We start from the raw sequence: 9,814 nt of genomic DNA, 5'->3' as shown, positions 1-9,814 counted from the left end.
GGGTGTATCCAACATCGTTTTACTTATGACATCTGTTTTAAAGGTGGTTTGTTTTTAATATTGCCAAGTTCACTAATTCTCAAGACTGCAAACCCAAATACATTTTAAGGATTTGCTAACCGTAGTCGGAGAACTACTGTTTGGTGATGGCAGCTGTTCCAGAAGACGTTTCAGTGACAAGGCCAATGAATTGGAGAGGACCCAGTGTAGGTTATTGGATCTTTTGGCTAAATTTTTCTAGTTGCTTTATCTAACACAGGGTCTCTGGGGAGCTGAAGCTTATCCCAGCAAGCAACAGGTGCAGGCAGGATGCACTCTGCATGGGACTCCAGTCCATTGCAGTCCATACACACTCACAGCAGGCCAGTTTTCCCAGAAGCCAGTTAAAATTAAAAGAATGAAAGAAGTCATCTTACAACTTAAGTTAATTAAGCAAAGAGGAACAGAAGGAGTTACATCACTGCTGGAGCAGATGGGGGGGAAAAATTGCATTGAAGTTTAAGGTTGCACACTGAAAATATTTGGCTTTAGCTGTGATGACTGCCTTCATAATCAATATTTAATCTACAGTACAAACACAAAACTATATTTTGGCTTTTGGGAGCTACTCTCCTGCAGGTCTTAAAGGTCACTCTTAAATCATCAGTATGTAAAGACTATAAAGGGTTTTAAACAATTAAGTAAATCAACTGAATTGGTAAAACAAAATTTTAAAAAGTTGGACAGCTGTGGACCTGTAACATGCTGGTATTTAAATTTCAAGTAATTTCTAAATTGCCTGCTTAAGTGGTTAAAATGAAAACATTTCAAGTGTTTTGAAAGATGATTGAACAGTGAGATAGAAAACCTGTATTTTTCTGACACGGTCTGCCAAGGAAAGGCATTCTCTTGATGTTCAGAGCCCCTCTCCTATGGAGTAGAGTTCATGGCTTTTACTTCATGCAGTTTGGGTTTAACCTGTGACCTTAACTGGAGGCACAGTTCACACCCAGGGTAGAGTGTGTGGAGAGCTTTAAGAATAATCTAGGACTGCACAAACTCTGCTGCAAGAATGTGGAGGAGCTGGTCACACCTCTTGGTTGCATAGCAATGATAAGTTGTGCACACCGTTGGATGAGAACTTGGTGGGTAGGTTTTGAAGTTGTGAATGTTCAAATTGCTTTGCAGACCCCCAATGCAATCACATTATTAAATGGTTTAGGTGAGTAATTATGAACTGCAAGCAATGACCCTTCAGAACATTTTTAAACCTCTTACACAGTACCTGACTTCCCTAAAATCTGATGGCATTCCGTAGACCTAGCTAAAAGTTTTTTTTTCCATGTGTGCAAAACATCTGCAGTAGTAAAATGTGAAGAATATCAAAATTTAGCAAAATAATCCAGATGAAATGTTCCTTTTACTAAACATTAAATTATTCCAGAAAGCAGTAAAGCCTCTTTTGTACTCTTTGTTGCATCCTAGGTTGGCCTGTGAGGAGAAACTGCTTTTAAAACTGGAGTTTGTTAAAATATTTAAAACAAGCTTTTTGAGGTTTCTTCTATGAAAGAACACACTTTCATGTAGAACTGTGTACTCTTAACATAATCCATTACCTGTCAGCAACAAAATGTACTAGATGGGTCACATGGTAATCATGTTGTGTTCTCCAATACTAACCTGTAAGAAGAGTGTCCCCTGCATCTGAGCTGTTCTCTCCTTGCATATTATCTACATCCATTGGAAATCCAGCTATTAGAAAAAGCATTTGTATTCTCCACTTAAAGCTATGAAGGGTAGTTTTCAGAGCATCATTGTATCTAAATGTTTGTACAGGTTAAATGCTGAACAATGTTGCTGCTATCTATTAATTACTCCCTATTAAACTAAAGGAACTGGTGAAAATATTGCTTAAACGAAAGTGTATACCAGTATGTTTGTCTGCAGCAGATTTCCAATAATTTAGTATGTAAATTTTAATTCCAAGTGTTGCAGACAATTTAAGTAGATTGTCAGAGGCCCTTTTCATAATATGAACCATTTAATTTCTTACTTAAACAGCTGTGGTTATGCAAATAAAACATGGACCAATGTCTGTTCAAAGCGAATTTACACTTGTTTAAAATACAGATGAATTAACACTTGTGAAAATCATCCCTTCACAACACATTTTAAACCACAAAAGGATTTTAACTTTATTGTGCTGGAGGTGGACTGTTTCACTTCAATTGGGTATGGAAAATCATTTGTTTCTACAAACTGTTAATCAAACATAAACAGTGACTATCAAAAGTCTTCATCCCCCTTGGACTTTTTCACATTTTACTGTATTACAGTATAAAAGTACAATGCAATTGGGATGTTTTTTGCTATTGATCAACATAAAACATAAATATAAATATTATCTATATAAATCAACATACATCTAGGATAGGGTTATAGAAAAGCACCAATCAGGGAAGAGCAGAAGAACATTTCGAAGGTACTGTATTACATATCCCCCAAAGCACAATAAAATCGGTTATAAAAAATGTGGAAAATATGCCACAAACTGTGAAGAAGTCCTCAAAAACTGAGTATTTGGACAAGAAGGGCACTCGTCAGAGAGGTTGCCTAGAGGCCTATGACAACTCTAATGGAATTACAGTCTTTCATGGCTGAGATGGGAGAAACTACGTATGACAATTGCCTGGTTGCATTGTAAATTTGGGCTTTCTGGGAGAGTGATTAAAAACAAACTCACATCAAATCTCGACTACACTTTGCCAGAAGGCATGTGAGAGATTCTGTGACTGAAGAAGATTCTAAGGTCTGACAAGACCTTTTTTGGCCACAATGGTAGGCATTATGATAGATGAAAACATTACAGTGAACCTAATTCTGAGAACACCATCCCTTCTGTGAGCATAGTGGTGGCAGTATGATATGGTATGATATGATATGGGGGAGCTTTGCTGCATCAGATCCTGGGAGACTTGTCAAGATGGAAAAATGGATGCAGCTAAGTACAAAGAAATCCTGGCAGACATGCATCTTGGGAGAAGATCTTCAGGTAGGACAGTGACCCAAAACTATAGCCAAAGTCACACCGGAGTGGTTTCAAAACGAAATAAGTCAGTGTTCTGGAGTGGCCCAGTCACAGGCCAGACCTCAATCTAATCAGGAATCTGTGGCAGGAGTTTTAAATTTATCGTTAACCAACTTTTCCCATCCAACTGGAGTGGGTTTGAGCAATTTTCCAAAGAAGAATGGGCAAAAATTGCGGTGTCCAAATGTGCCAAACTGGTAGAACATACCCAAGAAGAATCGTGGCTGTAATTTCTTCCAAACATGCCCCTACCAGATATTGACTCAAAGGGGGTGAATACTCATGCAATCCGTTAAATACATTATGATTCCATATTGAAACAGTAAAATGTAACAAAGTGCAAGGGGGGTGAATACTTTTGATAGGTACTATATATCGCTCTGACATAAATCACCTCCAGCATAGGAAGTAGTAGGAAGTAGTAAGTGGCATCATTTTCTGTGCCATTTCTAGTTTGCCTGAGGGGTTTGAATGCCAGCACAACACTAGATGTATTTTCCAGTGAATAACATAATGCTCCTTTGTGCCCTTTTTAATCACTGAAATGGATATGATTACGTGTTAAGCAAGGTCTTGTGGAATAATCTAAGCTGACTCACACACTTTTTTTTTGTTGATCCAAGCCCTCTGTGACAGGTAGCAGGTGTTCGTTTTTGTTGTTGTTTTCACTGTGGGGCCTTGGAAATCAGTTACCATTGTTGAGTGCTGACATGGGATTTAACTAGCTGGCTATGTGAGCTTGAATGTGGCTGCCCATCAAACTTGACATACTGTACATGCCAGTACTTGTGATCTCATTCAGATCACAATGTTCTTGGCCTTGAGGTCTTCTTGGATAATATGAATTCACCAGGTTCTAAAAGATCATATAGCGTGAACACAGTTGTACACAGGTATTCAAATTAATTACAGCAGTATAAAATGCTGTAGGGAAAAAGGAGGTCCCGGGTTCACCCATTGCTCCAGTGATACCGAATTGTTGGTGGGGCTCCTGAAATGACTGTGTATTGATCAACTTTTACAGCTGTGCATCCGTTTTAAAACCAAGTTCAACCTAAATTAAAACAAGTTCTTATTAGAAAGTGTTGGGCAGGGATATTGTAAAGCTGTATGTGTTCTTCCATTTAGTGACCCAAGCACAACTTTTGTTTTGGTTTTGCATTACTAGGAAGTAGAGATTACATTAAAGTTTTTTTTTGCCAGCAGCTACATCACCCTCTAACTCACAACTGATAACCCACTGAAGCTAACCAGGTGTGAGCCTGGCCAGCACCTGGATGGGAGGCCTCCTGGGAAAGCTAAGGTTTGCTGCTGCAAGAGGTGTTAGTGGGACCAGTTGGGGGCGCTCACACTGTGGTTTGTGTAGGTCCTAATGCCCCAGTATTGTGATGGGGACATTATACTGTAAAAAGACGTCGTCCTTTGGATCAGACGTAAAACCACGGTCCTAACTCTCCATGGTCATTAAAAATCCCAGGACTTTTCTCGAAATGAGTAGAAGTTTTACCTTGGTGTCCTGGCACTGGCCTGCCCAATCATGGTGTCCTAATAATCCCCATGAATGAATTGGCTTCATCACTCTGTTCTCCTGCCCACTGATACTTTAGCTGATGTGTGGTGACTATACTGGTGCACTTCGGGTGCCATCGCATCATGGTGCCAAGGTTTACATGACTTGGCACCTCAATACCTGTCCGAACTTTTATTGCCCTACCCACCTCGCAACCTCCGCTCTTCAAATTCTGCCCTCCTTACTGTCCCCCAAGCCCGTCTACATTGTATGGGCGACAGGGCCTTCTCCTGCTATGCCCCCAAGCTCTGGAACTCTTTGCCCAAGGATATTAGAGAGTCATCTTCTCTAAACTCCTTCAAATCTAGACTCAAAACCTTCTTCTTCAGAAAAGCTTTTACTTAACTGGTTCCATTCTTCACCCCTCTGCTCTTCTTAATACCACCTTCCACGGTCTCCTCTATTGTTATTGTTGTATTGTTGTAATTATAATTGTGTCCTATCTTGTGAAATCTTCTTATTTATTGTTGTAGTCTTCTTATGTATTGTTATTGTCATCCTGTAAAGCGCTTTGAGAAGCCACCTTTAAAGGCGCTATATAAAATAAAGTTTATTATTATTATTATTATTATTATTATTATTATTATTATTATTATTATTATCATACAGTTTGTGTTGCACATTGATGTTGGTGGAGGGGAGTCCCAATTACTAGTAAAGCACTTTGACTGGAGTGTTTAGAAAAGCGCAATATAAGTGTAAGGATTTTTTTTTACCTCCAAGTTAAAAACACAGTCTTTCAATAGTATCTAATTAATTTCCCCACACTCCAATTTTCAATAGTTGACAGAAAGCGCATAATAGATACTGGAACTTTAATTTAAAGCGTTCTAAATCGTCAGACATGTGGACTGCATGATTGCTGTTAAATTCGTTTTTTATTCTACAAATGTTATTTACAAGTGTCCGGCTACTTGAACTACTGTTATAGAATACTATTTTTTCCATCGATAATTAGGCTAGGTGGTGCTATTCGTCTAAATTCTGCTCCTGCAAAACCCCTTGGAATTTGTTAGGTGCAGTGCCAATTACGATGGCTGGAGGCAGTATGGACCACTTATTGTTCGAGTTAGCAACTCGATGTGAATCTCCTGTTATAGTTTCCATGTAATCCTGTTTTCAAAGGCAGTCGGTCCGACATGGCGACCCTGGAGCAACCTTGTTTCGGAACAATCAACGTCTAAACTCTTCATTTAGATCTGCCCAACTACTGCAATCGCGGGGAAATATTAGCTAATTCACCCTGGAATATAGTCATACCGGGGAGGATTCGATTTTACGACAAAAGGTACGGGAAAATTATATTCGATGCATTTTCTTGCACTGAAAACAGGCTATAACTTGTTTGAGTGTGCAGATTAGTGTTAAGACTCTTTGATCTCTACCTGGGCTTTTCGTATTTTGTGACCTTGTTGGTTAAATAGTTCTCTGCAGCTAGCTTCAATGTCTTTATTGTGCAAAGCCCTCTACGCCGTTGTAGAAAACCCGACAACATTTGCTTCAGTCGAATGAGTAAAATGTTCACTAGCCTTTTCTTTATATTGTAGAAGCAAGCTTGTATCGCACAGTTGTGCACAAAACTAATTGTTTGATTCGATTTAGACCACATTAATGCAGTACGAGTTTCATTTCATTTAAATTAAAGTATTGGTTAAGCACGTTCAAATCATCACTTGAAACAATGTTCTTTTGTGTTAAGATATGAAATGCTGACGCTCTGTGAAACGGGCGCTATCTTGCACATTGACTGTTTTTCCTGGGGTTTTCAGGATTTCGCGTTACCCCTACCGAAAGGTTCAATTACCACCGTTTACAAATGCAAATTTAAAAAAATGTCAGAATGATCTTTTTTTATTAGCGCATTTCTTTTTCCAGCGGTATTATAAACCGAAAGCGTTAATGTGCCATATGGAACAGTTTAGTTTGCAAGGCATAATAGCTATTCAATTGAAGATTGAATCGGCTCGGCAATACTGAGTTTTAAGGTTGAGATATGTCATCGGAATATTAAGTGGACATGGACTGACATTTTAAGACACACAAATATAAATGTGCGCAGAATTATTTATCACGTCTTGTCTCTCACTTAAAATTTAAACCTTTTAAATGGAAAATCGTTTCCAAGCGTGCCTAGTTCAGGGCTTTGCCGCATCTCCATTGTATGAGATATGTAGTGTTTGGTCGAGGTTACATCGTTGTTACAACGTCATTACATTTTAGTTAATCTTTCCATGCTGCTGTTTACTGCCCTATATGATTACTCTTATTTTCAGTGTGTTATGGATAATATCTATTGTAAAGAACCGCTGCATGAGGTTTCACTTCGAATGAAGTGAGTAGCCCATTGACGTTTATTTTCTATGGTTAAGTGAAAGGAAATTTACCAGCTATGTAGAGTAGTTTAGGTGAAAACTACAACACTAACAATCTGCATTTTAGAATGAAGTTTTGTGTAATTAAATATGAAAGGTGTCTTGAGTTGGATTTCATCTCGTCTTGTTTGATCAGGTAATAATAGCAAGAGAGGAGAGGGAATGACAGCTGTTCAAACCAAATCCGTCTAGGGTGGGAGATATCCTGCTAATATTACCTCTACCAGAAACCACCCATTCAGCTCAGGCAGGGTCAGCTGTGTGATTTTTCCCCCCCAAACTTTAGGGGAGTGTGTTTGAAGTGGCTGGGAAGACCTACAGCAGGTGGGTGTGATTGAGAAGAAGAGATTGTAATTAAGGGCTTGAATGGCAGGTTTGGAATAAAGGAGTGGACTAGGTTTTACAACCACTTGAACAGTGTTTGCAAGTGCATTTTGTTTTACATCTGACATGAGTAACATATAACAGCAAATGCCCTTAAATGATCACTCATATAGTGAAGTGTAAGAGAAACACCCCTTATATGTGATTTAATAAAATATTTAAACAAAATCAGGAGGAAGAATTATAAGGTATCAATATGAAGTACGAAACTATAATAATGAACATATTACAAAGTTATTAGAGTTATTGAGCATGATTAACACAGTCCTGGCAGTTTTCACACGGAGACCTGTTTTGCTGAAAGTGTTGGCAAAGTGCTCCCACAAATGTTCTACTGGAGTTAAATCAGGATAAAAAGCTGGCCACAGCAAGACTTTGACATTGTCACCCCAGCACTTTGTGGCCTTGTGTTGTTCTGTTGGGAAATCAACACTTCCAAGTTGATTTGCAGGATCATTGGCTCATGACTTTGTCAGTGTATCGCTGATAAATTAGGATGCCCTCAATCTGCACCAAAGTCCTTATGTTAAAGGACATTCCTCCTTGCTTCCCTTCGCTACTGGTTGGATTGCACAACACAACAGCCAACGTAATGATCGCCACATCACCTTCTTGGCAAACTTTGTATTCGGTCAGGCCTGTCAAGGGCAAAATGGCATTTACTGGTGGATAAAACACTTCCCTACTCTCTCCGCCACCTCCTCTGATGTTCTGTAGCCACTGAAGATGACTTGTCAGTCTTGTCTGTCAGCATGTTTCCCCTGAATGGACTCCAAGCAAGTAGATCTTTTTCCTCTTCATGCATACAACAAGCTACAGTCAGTCTGCTGATAGGCAGGTTATTTTTTTGGGAATTTCTTGTGCTGTAGCCAGTGAAGTCCCTGAAAACAATTACCCAGATGGATCATACAGATGTGATGGTCCAGGTCCAGGATGGTGGCCCTGTGTGTTGTACAAAATGTGCTCTGTTCCTCATTGAGCCAGTTTCCTGGTTTCTCAAGACTGGGTTGCTGATGGCTGAAGCAGAACATCTTGTTTTCTTGGCAACCTTTCTCACAGACAGGCTGCTTTCAGTCCTGCTGATGATAATCAGGTAATCTTCTCCAGTGAGGCACCCTCAAATGTTTCTTGTCTTAAATAAAATCATGTCTTTTTGAATGTGCATAAGGAAGGTTACAAATGAGAGGTTACCATTTAGTAAGATTAGTTTCTAGCTCTTTATTGATCTCAAGATGTCATCCAGCTGTTTTTGACTTGAAGCCAGGACGCAGTTCATTCCAGACTCCTGCAACTCAACACACAGCTCAAGAGAGTGTTTTTGTCCCTGGGTGGATGTGAACCCACTAACCTTTCAGTTAACAGACTGATCCATACCAAAAGACTTATTTTGACAATTTCATCCATCTATTCATTTTCTAACTGTTTCATCCAGTTCAGGGTCACAGGGGACTAGGAGCTTGTCCTGGCGAGCAGCAGGTGCAAGGTGGGATGCACTCTGGATAGGACTCCAGTCCATCTCAGGACAAACATGCACACAAACACAGACACACGCTGTCAGATCAGGGTCAATTTTCCCAGAATCCAATTAACCTACCAGTATGTTTCTGCACAGTGGGAGGAAACCAGAGCAGATAACACGCCAGGATTTGAACCAGTCAACAAACCTATTTCCTTACTATTTTTAAATGTAAATAGCATGGTTTATGGGCTCAGCAAACTACTGTTGTAGAAGTGACCGTTGTGTTCCAGTATGGTTTTTGATTTCTGCTAATGTGATGAGTGGTCTAGAAAACTTGGCCTTTAACCCAGAGCTGTGATTTGGAATGTTTGAATATCCAGTTCAGGCTGTAAGGGACGAAACCACAATGGCCACTTTATTTGCTGGCTTTTTCAGCTGGGACCAAATAGGGAGTGACCCCCAGACCCCAGAGGAAACTTGCAGAAGGGAAAAGCTGCTCCAAACTGAAAACATTTATTTGTTATGAGGTGTTTGAAAAACCCCATTTTAAGCTGTTATTGTGTGTGCCAGTAATCAAATATAGAGAATCTTAAAACAAAATTAGTTTGAACTTATTTTCAATTTGAATTTAGAATTCAAAAGAAAGAAATAGGTGCTTACCTGTCCTGTAACAACTGTCAACCTATGTATATAATGTATAAGCTTTCATTGAGTTTCCCACTGAATTTGATTATTTGATGATGATGATTCTCCCCTTAAATTAGCTAAGGGTAAATCCTGCATTTAACTTAATGAATGTCATTATGTGGGGAGACTGCTCTCTGTGCTTGCCCCCTATGTTTTCCCAGAACTAATGGCTCAGACAAAACTGCTTCATATCGAAATCCATGTGAAAATATGAGCTTAGCCTTTTAATTTATGAGAAACAGTGTTATCAGTATGAGCTGCATTAATTAAGACAA

The 9,814-nt window shown here is 39.3% G+C and overlaps 1 protein-coding gene across 3 annotated transcripts in view; it reads left to right on the top strand.

Annotated features, from left to right (window-relative positions):
* Positions 1–5,728: 5,728 nt before the first annotated feature.
* farp1 (FERM, RhoGEF (ARHGEF) and pleckstrin domain protein 1 (chondrocyte-derived)) overlaps positions 5,729–9,814 on the top strand; it is a 111,429-nt gene continuing 107,343 nt past the window's right edge. For all 3 annotated transcript variants that reach the window (XM_015363489.2, XM_015363490.2, XM_015363488.2), the window contains exon 1: positions 5,729–5,925. The gene's annotated coding sequence lies outside the window, so the exon portion shown is untranslated. The remainder of the gene's footprint in view (positions 5,926–9,814) is intronic.

This window comes from Lepisosteus oculatus, chromosome 15 (genome assembly GCF_040954835.1).
Source record: "Lepisosteus oculatus isolate fLepOcu1 chromosome 15, fLepOcu1.hap2, whole genome shotgun sequence".
Taxonomy (NCBI): domain Eukaryota; kingdom Metazoa; phylum Chordata; class Actinopteri; order Semionotiformes; family Lepisosteidae; genus Lepisosteus; species Lepisosteus oculatus.
This window is presented reverse-complemented; position numbering and strand designations above follow the sequence as displayed.